The 14,429-nt window shown below is 44.0% G+C and overlaps 1 pseudogene across 1 annotated transcript; it reads left to right on the top strand.

Annotated features, from left to right (window-relative positions):
• Positions 1-2,892: 2,892 nt before the first annotated feature.
• Positions 2,893-13,344, top strand: LOC307185556 (mitochondrial carrier homolog 1-like; annotated as a pseudogene). Its single transcript has 2 exons — positions 2,893-2,957; positions 9,138-13,344. The product of its transcript is annotated as a mitochondrial carrier homolog 1-like (transcript).
• The last annotated feature ends 1,085 nt before the right edge of the window (positions 13,345-14,429 follow it).

Below are 14,429 nucleotides of genomic sequence, written 5' to 3'. Positions count from 1 at the left end.
GCCGCTGCTGTGAAGCTCCGTTTGTCTGGGAAACGGGGCAGGAAATGCCAAGGTCCGGGGGTTTGGGGCAGCCTGGCGGCTGTGTTGTGCTTCGATTCTCGCCCGGCCGTGGGAGTGAGGCGGGGGCCGGGCGGAGGGTTCCCGGAGCCGCGGTCTTGCTGTCGCCCGGGTCCCCGTAGGGGCGTGTGTGCAGGCCTCTGGCCCCGCCGCGGGGCAGCACGCCCTCGCCTCTTCGTGCAGCCTAATTCTGGAGCAGGGTGGTGTGGTCCTTAGCACTTCGCAGCGTTCTCGTTGCTTATTAACTTCCTGCTTCATTTGTCACTTCCCGTTAGAATGGAACCCCGGGCAAGAATTGTCTTTTCTTTTCCTCTTTCTGTCCCCGACGCTTCTCCCGGTGTCTGGCCTTGAGAATGTTTATGAGAAAATGTTAGCAAGAGCGTTCGTCTCCATGTGCCTTTATGGACAACTCCAGAAGGGCCGCTCCATCAGCTTCTCTCGCTGACCTTTTCAAATTCCAGCGCCTTAAAATTAGTGTAGGGGCCTCCCTGAGGGTCCAGTGGTCAAGAATCCGCCTTGCAGTGCAGGGGACGCGGGTGCCATCCGTGGTCGGGAGCTAAGCTCCCACGTGCCGCCGCGCAGCCAAAAAAAGAAAAACAGTTACTGTAAAATGTTAATTTCTTATGAGTTGATGTCTTTCGGTTTCATGGTGTTTATCCGTTCTGTTTCCCTGAAGATCCAGAAGGGCTCAGCACATAATCTCTGGGCCCCTTGATAAATAACAGTTGAAGTAAACTCTTCCCTAACCCAGTCTCATTTCCGGGCTGCAAGCTGGTAACTTTGACTTTGCCTCCAAATATCAAAGGATACATAATAATTAAAATTTTTATTCTGATTTACTAGCTTAAAAGCAGGTTCTAGCTTATTATTCCAAAAATTGTCACTTTTACACCGTAACCTCATAACCATTCTTACCAAGATGAATATCCTGATTAACTAGGCAGCATAACTAAGCACTGCTACTTGGCTGTCAGACTTTGGGGGGTTCAAATTCAATCTCTAATAGATACTATCCTGTGACTTTGGACAAATTACATAGCCTCTCTGCCTCAGTTTCCTCATCTAAATCTGGGTAACAATATGTATATTTTAAGGCTTTTATGAGGATTAAGTGAATTACCTAGGTGTTTTAGTATCGGACACACAGTAAGTACTCAATAAGTGTAAGCAATTACTAACCATAAATAGCCAATACTTTATTATAATAATTACTAATATCAGCATATTTTAAAATGAAGTTAAAACTGCAAAGGTGCTTTGAGGCTGCCTCTGCATTCTTAGAAAATAGAACATGATTCTTCCTGTTATACAGGTTTTTGGGTGTTAGAGACTAATCCAAATGTTACTCTCACTGTGTCTAGAGTTTTCACAGTAAAGTAACAGCTTTAAATAAACTGTCATATTCCTCGCACCAACCCGAATAACAGAATCATACCTTTGAAAACCTCTCCAGAACTGATCTCCAGTGAGAAGATAAATCCTCCTAGAAGACAACGTGTCAGTCTGCTTAGTTAAGACAGGGCTTCTGAGTTCTGAAGTCTTGCCCATGTGTAGCTAGAACAGAGCCAAGACTATGCACTATCTCTGAAGACTAAGGACACAATTTCATCCCAAGAGAGGGAAGATTATTATTCCGAAGAGCCTATTACTGTTTCTGTCTGTTCTTCGTTAAGTGTGGCAGGATAATATTAACAGGTTGCCTTCTCCAGCCACTGTCCTCTTCTCTCAATGTTTTTGTGCATCACTCCACCCCAAATGAGCAGCTAGGCATTCTGTGCTTATTGCTTTAAGGGAAGATGTGACAGCAAAGAAAGCGTCCTTCCTGGCTTTGGTGTTGCAAAAGGCTTGGCTTTACAGGAACAAAAAAGACTCCTGGCAGAGCAAGAGATTTGGATAAAACATGTTTTGTAAGAGCCTGGCTTTCTACTCGCAGAAAAAACTAAAACAAACCCATCTCCTGTGCTGGGGACCAAGGAGGCTGTGAGTGGTACAGGCAAGAGAGAAGGAGGGGGGCAGTGGGGGCCGGTCTCCACTGTCCCCGAGATAGGGAGTCTGAACCAAGCTCCCCAGTCCCATCCTTGGGACACTGCAGACCTCCATATTTGGGTTTGTGAGATCCGAGAGCAGGAGGAAGGTGTGCCCAGAGACCTGAGCACCGCCCAGGAAGGCAGTGGGCCCAGAGAGAGAATATGGACTCATGGGACGCCTGGTGTGAGTAGGTAGGTGGCAACTAGATGGACTCTTAAAGACCTTCTGGGCCCTAACGTGGAATGCGAGCAAAACGGTGTCCCTGTATATCCAGGTGTGCCGTGGAAGAAGAAAGACACGTCCACACTTCAAGGGAGCTTGCAGAAGGGAACTCTGAGCCCAGCAGAGGCTGGGGAAACTGATGACTGCATTAAGATGCTGTGTTTCTCACTGGATGCCCATGTAGACAGATGGCATTGGAAACCAGAGGCTCCCAACCTAAACACTCGTCACCAAACTAGACATTCTCCAATTTAGATCCAGCTGCGGGGTTGGTGGGAGATACCAGGAATTGGCAGAGATTATGGTATCACCAACCGTTTGGAAGAGGCAGTTCAAAACTGAACTTAATTAAGGTGAGTTATAGAAAAATAAACTTGTGTTTGTACCTTCACATGGGAATAGGCTGTGATAAGGACCCAGACCAGTTTGAAGTAACACCCAACCCCACTGTCAAAGGTAAGAAATCAGGAAGGACACCAGGGACTGGGGAGAAAGCTTCAGGACCTTAGATGTTAAGAGTCAGCCTCTGACAGCAAAGTCGGAACTCGGGGAAGAGGTCCACATGCAGCTCTCTAAGGAGACAACATGACTCTGCTCCTAGAAGGAGCGCTGGTGTGGATGAGGTGGCAAGGTGTTGGAGAAGGTCCTCAGTAAGGACCCCTGCTCTGAGCCGCTCAGAGAAACGGCTGCTTCCAGTGCAAGGTCAATCGTTAAACATTAGAGTGGAAAGGCAGCGCGCAGGCTCTGCCTGCTAGATGTGTGACTCTCTAAGGATAATTGTAGGTCTTCCAGGTGGGAACATTGAACCAACGGAAGACCGCAGATGCCACCAGGGGACAGCAGAGTCTCTGCCATGAGCAGAAATCATCCCACAGACAGAAATGGTGCCATGCGCTCTGGGCCTGAGGACCCCCATGACAAGATCCATCCTCCAGGAGCTGGAGGGGATGCAACAAAAAAGGGTATTGGATGACCGGTGCACAGTGACACCAGTAAGAGGGTTTGTGTCTACTCCTTTCCTGAGGAGTAATAAGATTCATTCTAACTGTTTTCCATTGCAAAATCTGTATTTCTCTGATAGACCAAAACCAATGATACACTAATGTGAACCCAAAAAACCATTGTTGAAATCCTTAGTATTCCTTCTCTCTGAAGAAAAATGTTCACATTCATCTACAAGGACTTCCTCAAAATGGATTTTATAATTATCACAAACAGAAATAATACCAACACCTACTGCTCATTGCTGTGTGCCAGCCTCTATGCTGAGTGCTTTACATAATTAATGTTATTTAATCCTCAACATAACTGTGTCATAGGTGATCTTAACATCCTATTTTACTTACCAGGCAAATAAGTGCTAGCGAGGTCACGAAAGTTGCCTGATGTGGCCTCCTAAGCCAATTCACTATGTACTAGAAAGATGGAACCTGACACTGTATCTTTAAACCTATAAGATTTAAACACTGTGTAAGAAACTCCAAGATATTTAAAGGGCCCCGAGCTCCTTGTGACATCAGCACTGGACTTGGTTTATCCTTCTATAACTTGGCTTTGACCTGGCATCTTAAACAGTTTAGGCTTCTATACCTTTTGTAAGTCATTATCTATAGAATGTGAACCGAGGCAAATAAAACACTTTTCCATAGAAAAAGAAAACAATAATAAAATTTCCTCCTAATCACTTCGCAGAGAGATTAGAGAGTTGGTGCCAGTCTTCTAGCGTCTCCATGAATTTCCCTAATTCGGGGCAGAGATTGAAGGCAAAAGAAACTAATAGACATGCAAGTAACAAATCCTGGTGACTGACTGAAGGGTTACCCTAAGTAGAAGCATCTATATAGAGAAGGTCTGTTAGGACCTTTTGATTGACAGAGACTTTTGTGGTATGTTGAGGATTTAGGATTATCTCTAAAGAGGCAACGTAGGATTTTTAGCAGGGTTAACATTAAAAGATTTGCATTTTTAAAGATTACTCCGGTTCTAGCATGGAGAACAAAATCAAAGGAGCCACAACAGATGGAAGGAGGGCTGTGCACCACTTAGTAGTGGTGAGAGGTGACTCTAGCTTGTGCAACGATGCTGATAGTAAAGATGGATAAAAATTGATAGATGAGAAAGCCAAATGGGGAGGGAGGTGTGAAATCAACAGTTCCAAGCAATGGATTGGATATGGGATGTGACAGAGAATGGATGAGGGACAGACTACACCTGGATATGGGAAGGCTATTTGCGATTTATGGTGGGAAACTGGAAGAAGATAATATTTGAGTGGAATATCCTAAGTCTGGTCTTGGATACGTTGAGTTTGAGGTACCCTTGAGACATTCGAGTGGGGATGTTGAATAGTTAATTGGATATATCATGGGGGAGGTCTAAGATCAAGATGGAAATTTAGGGGTCATTAGTATACGGGTGACAATTTCATGGGGACAGGTGTGATTTCGGGGGGAACAGAGCAGAGGGTGAGTAGAGAAGAGGTCCCAGGGCAGAGCCTTGAGGAACCACAGCATTTAAAGGCCCAGGAGAGAAGGATATGTCTGAAATGAAGGCAGAGAAGAAAAGTCGGAAACACAGCAAGGAAAGAATGTGGTGTCTGGGAGCTCCCTGGCAGTCCAGTGGTTAGCACTCCGCACTGTCACTGCCAAGAGCCTGGGTTCAGTCCCTGGTCGGGGAACTAAGATCCCACAAGCTGTGCAGCGCAGCCAAAAAAAACCAATGCGGTATCATGGAAAGAAAGAATGTTTCAAGGAGAAAGTGAAAAACAGGTTGGCAGGTAAATGTGGGAGGTCAAGTAAAAAGAGGACTGAAAACATCCACTGAATATAGTGACCACGGAGGTCTCTGATGACCTCGCTCTGGCATTAATAATCAATGGTATTACATCTCTAGTGGAATAATTCATGGTAGTACCATTTATTCCCAATAATCTTAACATTAGTTTTAATGTCCTTAAACTTACTGAAAATGATAAGTACAGTATAGAATTCCTGTAAACATTTAAACGTCTTTGGAAAAAGAGGGTTTTTTTCCCACAGCATGATCCAGTTCCTTTGGCAGAATGGTTTGTGGGAATTAAAAGAACTAACATTGCTGAATATCTGCTGTGTGCCTGATGCTTTCACATGCCTTGTAAGCATCGTCTGCATCCTAGCGTCCATGTCAACCATTGTAGATCAACACTGATGGCTGGTGGTGACAGTCTGAAGTTCAAAAAGGTGAGTTGTCACATGGAAGGTTTTGAGTCCTCTTTCCTATACCACATCCCACCAAAGTTGTTGTGTCCAAAACTGAACTCTCATCTGCAAGTCCCCACACTCAAATTACGTTCTCCTCGTGTCGTACCTTCTCTATTTTTTAACAAGTATCATGGGCTAGAAATATTTAAGCTCTCACTCTGCAGAAGCAGAAAGCGTCTGGCAGGCAGCCGGTCCTCAGAAATGTTCATTGTCACAATCTGTCCGTTTCTCTTTATAACATTCTCAAAGCCACCTCCCTCCTGTTCAGGAGCTTTCACACTGAGATGGAATTGTCATTGATGGGTCTGCCATCTCTAGGTTCCCCCCTAGTTTATAAGAGGAGCATTAAATAACATGATGGATGGCGTTCCTGATGATACCAAAACACAGACTCTACTACTCCCCAAGGCTTTTTCTTGTATTGACCCTCAAAAACAAGTATACAGGGGCTTCCCTCGTGGCACAGTGGTTGGGAGTCCGCCTGCCGATGCAGGGGACACGGGTTCGCACGGGTTTGTGCCCCGGTCCGGGAAGATCCCACATGCTGCGGAGCGGCTGGGCCTGTGAGCCATAGCTGCTGAGCCTGTGCGTCTGGAGCCTGTGCTCTGCAATGAGAGAGGCCCACGTACCGCCAAAAAAAAAAAAAAAGTATACAAAGGAACATATTGTTAAGTCATTTTTACAGGTGGCCAGAATAGTACTGTCTATTGAGGGGTATAGATTTCTAGAATTCAAATTCGAAGGATGGCTATGTTTAGCGAAACCAGGGCTTAGTGCTTATCATGTTCTTTTTGCAATTCCTGCTGATGGTTATGTGGTATCAGCTAGGCTTTTAACAGGCTCTGAATTGTGGCTCCATCATTGAGATGACAAGTGACAATGTGAAATGAAGGATTTCTGTGCTGTTGATAGGAGAGTCATTCGAGTGCCCTGGATAGCAGACCAGTGTGAAGCAGAGAAATGAGCTTGTATTTTTGCCCACAGAAAGGAATATCTCACCTTGCTAAGAAGAAAGGTTTCAGAGAGGGTTATGGCTTTCCTCAAATCGCAACAATGGATCTATTTAAGTCCTGGAACTCTGCTGGTTGCCCCAGAAATCTGTACTACAAAGCATCATCCAAAAAAAAAAAAGTCAACCTTGACTGTAAAAGCGGTGAGGCTGGTGTTTGAATCCTTTTTCACAGAGGAGGAAACCAGGTAGAAGAAGCTAAAGAATATGTCCCAAGGCTATGTTGTCAGAGCTGGCAGGCCGTGAAACATGCTGGCTAGGTCAGCAAGAGCATTGCTCTTTCTCTATCTCGATGTTTGGGAACATCTACCAATAAAACGGTTTTGTTTTTATCATTAGTGATGATAGTTTTATCATTGTTGCTTTTGAGAAAAAATTAGCCAGCCGGTTCAGCTGCTTCTTGAGTATTCCCTTAAAAGTGACCACTGGACCATGCTGTTGGAAGGAGGCTGTGTGTTCAGGTCATTAAAAAATAACAAATTTTGGACTTCCCTGGTGGCGCAGTGGTTAAGAATCCTCCTGCCAATGCAGGGAACACGGGTTTGAGCCCTGGTCCAGGAAGATTCCATATGCCACGGAGCGACTAAGCCCGTGTGCCACAACTACTGAGCCTGCGTTCTAGAGCCCACGAGCCACAACTACTGAGCCTGTGAGCTACAGTTACTGAGCCCACGTTCCACAACTACTGAAGCCCACGCACCTAGGGCCCGTGCTCCGCAACAAGAGAAGCCACCACAATGAGAAGTCCGCGCACTGCAACAGAGAGTAGCCCCTGCTTACCGCAACTAGAGAAAGCCCACACACATTAACGAAGATCCGATGCAGCCAAAAATAAATAAATAAAATTTAAATAAATAAGTAAATAAATCTTTTAAGCTTCAAATGGAGAATTTAGATCATAATTATTTAGTACACGGTTGAATTGGAATGGGATCTAGGAAAACAGAATTCCTCTGTACTCAGATTCTTGAGACATGCTGGATGAGGACTCTGTTCATTTCAGTTTACTTTTATATCTAGGAAAATACTCAGATATGATAAAGTGATAATACTTGCTGAAGTATTTCCATTAGTAGTATAACATCTACTGAGAAAAACTGTCTTTATTCAGCTGGCATAACTGAGTACCTAATACCTGCCAGGCCTGACATACAGTTATAAGGAGAAATAGACTTGCTATTTTTAAGGAGTTCACTGTTTTACAAAAGAGACAAATCATTATAATATATGTATAATTTGTGTATAATAATGCGTATACATAATAACATGTATAATACTCAAGACGTGGGAAAAGAATGGGAGATTCAGCTTTGGAGATCTCTAACAATTTTATAGGGGAGACACCACTTGATCTAAGTCTTCTTAAATTCCAGAAAATACTTCACCAGCAGACACCTATTAATATTATACATATAGCATGGCCTAAAAACTGTTTAAGAAATTAAAAATTAAAAACCAGTGAAAGAAAAGCTGTTATTCCCAAAGTATGGGGGAGAACAAGATGGAATGTTAATGGTAGAACATCTGATAAGAATGAGACCTAGATTCTCAGTTTATTGAGGAAAAAGGTAGTGTGCATCCTGATGGTGTAAATACATGAAAGTCAAATAGAAAAAGAACTCTCCATGTATTCACAGTTCATCCAGATTTGCTCCAAACTCAGAACTGTAAGCAAAACTCGACTATTAATTCTAGAGTACGTTCAGTGTTTTCATTCCTTATTCAAAATCTAAGAATGTTTGAGAGACGCTTAAATGACACATATTATCTACCCAAAACTTTCAATTGCTCAAAGACTAACTCATGAGACATTTTTATTTGTATATGGAAAACATTTCCTTCTAGTCATGTTGTTTGCCTAAGTAGAATTTTTTTTATAATTAATTTTTATTTGAGTATAATTGATTTACAGTGTTGTGTTAGTTTCAGGTGTATAGCACAGTGAATCAGTTTTACGTATACATAGATCACTCTTTTCTAGATTCTTTTCCCATAGAGGTCATTACAAAGGATTGAGTAGAGTTTCCTGTGCTCTACAGCAGGTCCTTATTAGTTCCCTATTTTATGTATACAGTGTGTCCGTAACAGTCCCAATCTCCCAGTTTATCCCTCCCCACCCTTATTCCATAACCATAAGCTTGTTTTCTGCATCTGTGGCTCTATTTCTATTTTGTAAATAAATTCGTTTGTATCATTTGTTTTAGATTACACTTATAAGCGATACCATATGATATTTGTCTTTCTCTGTCTGATGTACTTCGCTCAGTATGACAGTCTCTAGGTGCATCCATGGTGCTGCACATGGCCTTATTTCGTTCTTTTTTACGGCCGAATCGTATTCCATCGTGTATATGTGCCACAGCCTCTTCATCCATTCCTCTGTCCACAGACACTTAGTAGATTTTTTAACTTACCGGACATCAGTGTTGGGGAAAGGTGGAACCGGACCCGGAGCCAAGCCGGGCGGAGTGGCAGCAGGCGGGGTCGGGCTCTGGGAGCCGTGGGCCTGGGGCCCGGAGATGGTGCTGGCCGCCAAGGCTCTTTCCGTTGGGCTGCACACGGGAGTGACGGTGCTCAAACAGCCGCTGCTCTAGCGAAGCTGCTAATCCTAGGGGGTCGCGAACCGCTGCCCGCCCCCCACCACTGGGACTGGCGTGCCGGAGAGGAAGTCCTCTCCCCACCGAGCGTCTCCACCCAAGCCGAGGACACTGCGCGGTGGGTGGGAAGCTAGTGCTGTGCCGAGGCCTGAGCCCCTGGCTGGCGTCGACCGCCCTCTGCACCGTGACCCAGGCACCATGAAGAAGGTTCTCCCTCCGGAGGAGACGGAGCAGGTTTCCGCCAAGCCTGGCACGAAGACGTCTCTGACGACGGTGGTGAAGGAGACCTCCTACCTGATGATGATGATGCAAAGCATGTCCCACGTGCTGGCCCACCCGCTGCGTGTCATCTCAGTGCACTGCGTGGTCCAGTTCATGGGAGGAAGGCCAAGTACAGCGGAAAGTTGAGCTCCATTGGGAAGATTTTCACAGAAGAGGGGCTGCTGGGATTCTTTGTCGGCTTGATCCCTCACCTCCTGGAAGGTGTGGTTTCCTTGCGGGGCTGTAACCTGCTGGCCCGCTTCCTCAGTGCCTACCTGGTGGGTGACACTCCAGGGGGGCTGGGGAACGACCAGAATCCAGGTTCCCAGTTCAGCCAGGCCCTAGCCATCCAGAGCCACCCCAGATATGTGATGGGGATGGCAGTGAGCGTACTGACCTACCCCTTCCTGCTGGTGGGCGGTCTCATGGCTGTGAACACCTGCAGGCTGGGCCGCCGCCTCACTCCTCAGTGTTCGAATCCGGATCCGCTGCTGGAAGGACCCGAGTGTGCAGGGCCAGTTCTTCCGAAGCTCCAGCCTCCTCTGCCGGGTGTCATCAGGATCATACCTTGCCCTGGAGTAACCTGAATCACCTAAAAAAGCACACTGTCTCGGCCAGGACACCGTGGGTGAGGCCGACCATCGTGGGACACGTGTAAGATGACCAGCCCAGCAAGACCTAGATGTGCTCCAGGCCAGCTGGGCTTCAGTTTCCGTAGGTGCCATGCAGGGGCTGGGTGGCATGAGACTGCGTCCAGTGAATTGGTCACTGTTAGGCCTGGGGAAGGTGGGGCAGAATCCCCTGGCTTTGCAGATTTCCCGAGTCTGCCTCCTGCAGGGGGCCAGAGAATGGCTCGTGGAGCCTGAGGTTGGATGAGCAAAGGCTCGTGAGGTCAGATCCCAGCCCCCATTCACAGCCCTCAGGTCAGCCCCCCTCTTATCCTGCAGCTCAGCTGGGAGCTTCACTCTCCAGCTTTGTAAATAGGGTGTGATCCCTTTTCAGGAACCACCATCATGTCCAGGCCTTTGCTAGGAGGCTGTCTTCGTTTTTCTCAACACTGCTTTTCTGATAAGGAAGCACCTTCTAAATGGAAACCGTGTGACTGCTCAGAATGTGTCCCCCTTGTCAAATGCTCGTCGGTTTCGTGGTGACGCCTCACGTGCAGGATATGGTTACTTGTGCGGCTGTGAACACCCAGATGTTAGGTAGATCAGTGTCTCTAGTCCTATCCAGTTGGAAGTTCCTAATAAGATTTGACCCTTTTTCCCTCAAATAAATGCATTGGTGGTGATTTCGAAGAAAGTAAAATAAAATAAAATTGCCAGGTCTTTTAACACCTTTTATGAGAACATAAAAGGTGTTACATTTATGAGAAATGTAAATGGTAACAGACCCAGATTGTGGGACTGCATGGGCTAAAAGAAATGCCTTTATAATTTATAGTAAGGCAAATATTATTGTTTAAAATTATTTGTATATTATAAAATTTATAGTATTTAATTTTTAAACAGCTGATTTTTTTAATTCTCTACATATCTTTTAGTGGAAGATAATCAATTACCATTAAACTGAAATTTTAAGCACTAATACGTATTGCATGCTGATGTGTCACCAGTGTTCTATATACTTTATATCAATTTGCTTTTTAAGAAATAATTTATATGTTCAAAGAGTATAATCAAAAAATGAAAAAGGTATAGAGTGAAAAGCTTTCTGGCCACTGAAGAAATACTTCAAAAATTTCCACCAGGAAATTCCAGCTTTAGGGGAAATCAATGCTACCATTTTCTTAAGTGTTTTTCTTGAGCTTTTCTGTGATTATACAGACATATATATATATATCTATATATCTATATATATATATTTCCATCCCCTGTTTTTACACACTGTTTACACCTTGCTTCTTCTGATTAGCAGTATATCCTGGTAACATCTCATTCGATGGCATAAACATTTCCTTGCTCTTTATTACAGCATGGTATGTGATTGCATGAGTCCATCAGAACAAACGCTTAGAGATGGATATTTAGGCTTTTTCCACTCTATTCTTACTATAACAGCACTGCAATAAATATCTGCTACAGTTATCAGTTTGCTCATTTACAAGTACATCTGTTCAATAAATTCCAGCTAGAGGAAGTGCTGGTAGAGGTATGTGTGTGCATTTGATAGATATTGATAGATACTGTAAACTGTTTTATGTGGTAGCTATATCGATATACACCCCCTTGAGCAGTATACCTGTCTCCACCAGACGGTCACCTCCAGAGGTGTTATTGATCTTTTTGATCTTTGCCAGTCAGACAGGAAGTGCCTTATTTTGCTTTAAATGGATTTTCTTATTAGTCCCTATAACAATAAGTACTATTATCATTACCATTTTCTATATGAGAAATTAAAGCTTACAGAAGTTGGGATACTTGCTCAAAGTTACTCAGATAAAAGGTGGAAGAATCAAGATTAAATTCACCCTTGTCTGTGTCTTAAACAAAACTCCTAACCATTAAGGAACACAGCCAAATTGTCTTGAAACTTAAATTATATTATAATTATTTTTGATGATTCAGAACTTAATTCAAAAGGTGCAGCAGGATTTTGCAGTATCTTGGTGTCAGCATTATCACTATAATTATCACTGAACAATAGACGTGTGTCCTAGTTTAAAAAGCATCCTTGTAGATAGAAGGCAGGTAAACCGGCTTCGGTGGTCTTATATGCTGTCACGAATTCTGAAAAATTTCACCGCACTCCCCAAAGCTTCAGCCCTCATAATCCACACCCAGTGGCTTGGTTTCACAGCTAGTTGAACACAGAAGGATGAACTTACATTAGCTGAAATAAAACTTCATTAAGCCTAGGATGCTGATGTCACAGTAACATGCTCAAAATCTAAAAGATAACACGAGGATTACATAACACCTTTCTTCTCCATAGTTCAAAGTGCTTTGCAAATATTAAGTTCAGGTCTTCCTCACATGTTGATGGAGTAAAGTCTGCAAATCAAACAACCAAAACCATGTGACTATTCCCTGTCACCTCCTGACTTTATTGGAGAGACGGTATGTGGAGTGGAGAAACCAACTAGATGGGAATCATGCGCTCACATCATTCCAGGCTGCAATTTGGAGACCTCACATACGCCGGTACTGGTGCAGGTTTGACTTGTTTGCAGCTCTCAGTGGCGTGTTTGAGGTCTCTGCCTGCCTGGAGAGGTTTCACAAAGAGGAACCACTGTCACCACAAGCTCAGCTCAGAAGCCATGAAGTCTGCCCAAGAATCTCCTGGGAGGCGTTTCATGTCGACGGAGAAAACATGGAGCATTCACCAAACGGTGCGGGGCAAATGGGGGACCATCTGTAAAAGCAATAAAGTCGGACATGTAACGCACATCTTGTACCAAAATGAATTCCAGATGCATAAAAGATTTAAATGGAAAAGAAAAAAAGTTATCTCAGATGGGAGAGGGATTTTATAGTATGACACAATACTCAGAATCCATAAAAGAAAATATTAATGAAATAGACTTCCAATTTTTAAAACTTCTGCATAGAAAAATCATAAAGTCAAAGATGACAAGCTGGGAACATTTTATTCTGTAGACTGAAAAAAAAATGCACAGTGTGAGAGTTGTGAGTTAAGTTTTATTTGGGGCAAAAGGAGGACTAGGGCCTGAGAGACAGCATTTCAGAGAGCTCTGAGAAAATGCTCCAAAGAGGCGAGGGGAGGGGGGAGGTCAGTATGTACGTGACTCTAGTGAAGGGGGGACGTGCAATCAAGCACACATTTTGGCAGAAGTTTGCTGCTAGTCTTGAGGAGCAGATGTTACCATGAAGGATTTTAGTGCTTTTCTAGGTATGAGAAGATGCAAGAAACTGGGTTCATAAAATCTTCTCCTGAAAATATCTAACTATCTGAAGACCTGTTCTGCCAGTTTCTCCCAGAGCACAGAGGGCCTCATTCCTGATCTCCAGCCTGAACTCCTTTTAGGGGGTGTTGAAGGTCAGCAGCTGCTGCGCCTCATGATTTAATCCTTGTAGAGGGAGCTGGCAAGTGCCAGTTTGTAGTTGGCAGTTCCAACTATTATCACAGGCAAGTACTTACTTCTGTAGTTCACAAAGAGCTGCTACAAAGTAAATGAGAAGACCAACATCCTTAGAAAAGTGGCTGAGGAATATGAACTTACAGCTTTCAGAAATGGGAATATAAATGGCTCCTTTTTTTTTAATGTAGTAGCATTTGTATTTTATTTTCATTTATTTTTAATATCTTTATTGAAGTATAATTGCTTTACATTGTTGTGTTAGTTTCTACTGTATAGCAAAGTGAATCAGCTACACATATACATATATCCCCATATCCCCTCCCTCTTGAGCCTCCCTCCCACCCCACCATCCCACCCCTCTAGGTGGTCACAAAGCACGGAGCTGATCTCACCGTGCTATGCGGCTGCTTCCCACTAGCTATCTATTTTACATTTGGTAGTGTGTATGTGTCCATGCCACCCTCTCACTTCATCCCAGCTTCCCAATCCCCCGCTGTGTCCTCAAGTCCGTTCTCTACATGTGTGTCTTTATTCCTGCCCTGCCACTAGGTTCATCAGTACTGTTTTCTTAGATTCCATATATATGTGTTAGCATACGGTATTTGTTTTTCTCTTTCTGACTGACTTCTCTCTGTATGACAGACTCTAGGTCCATCCACCTCACTACAAATAACTCAATTTCGTTTCTTTTTATGGCTGAGTAATATTCCATCGTATATGTGCCACATCTCCTTTATCCATTCATCTGTCAATGGACACTTAGGTTGCTTCCATGTCCTGGCAACTGTAAATAGTGCTGCAGTGAACACTGTGGTACATGTAGCTTTTTGAATTACGGTTTTCTCAGGGTATATACCCAGCAGTGGGATTGCTGGGTCATGTGGTAGTTCTATTTTTGTTTTTTTAAGAAACTTCCATACTATTCTCCACAGTGGGTGTATCAATTTACATTCCCACCAACAGTGCAAGAGGCT

This window comes from Stenella coeruleoalba, assembly GCF_951394435.1.
Source record: "Stenella coeruleoalba genome assembly, chromosome: 4".
Taxonomy (NCBI): Eukaryota; Metazoa; Chordata; class Mammalia; order Artiodactyla; family Delphinidae; genus Stenella; species Stenella coeruleoalba.
Note: the sequence above shows the minus strand (reverse complement) of the source record. Positions and strands in the feature narration are given on the sequence as shown.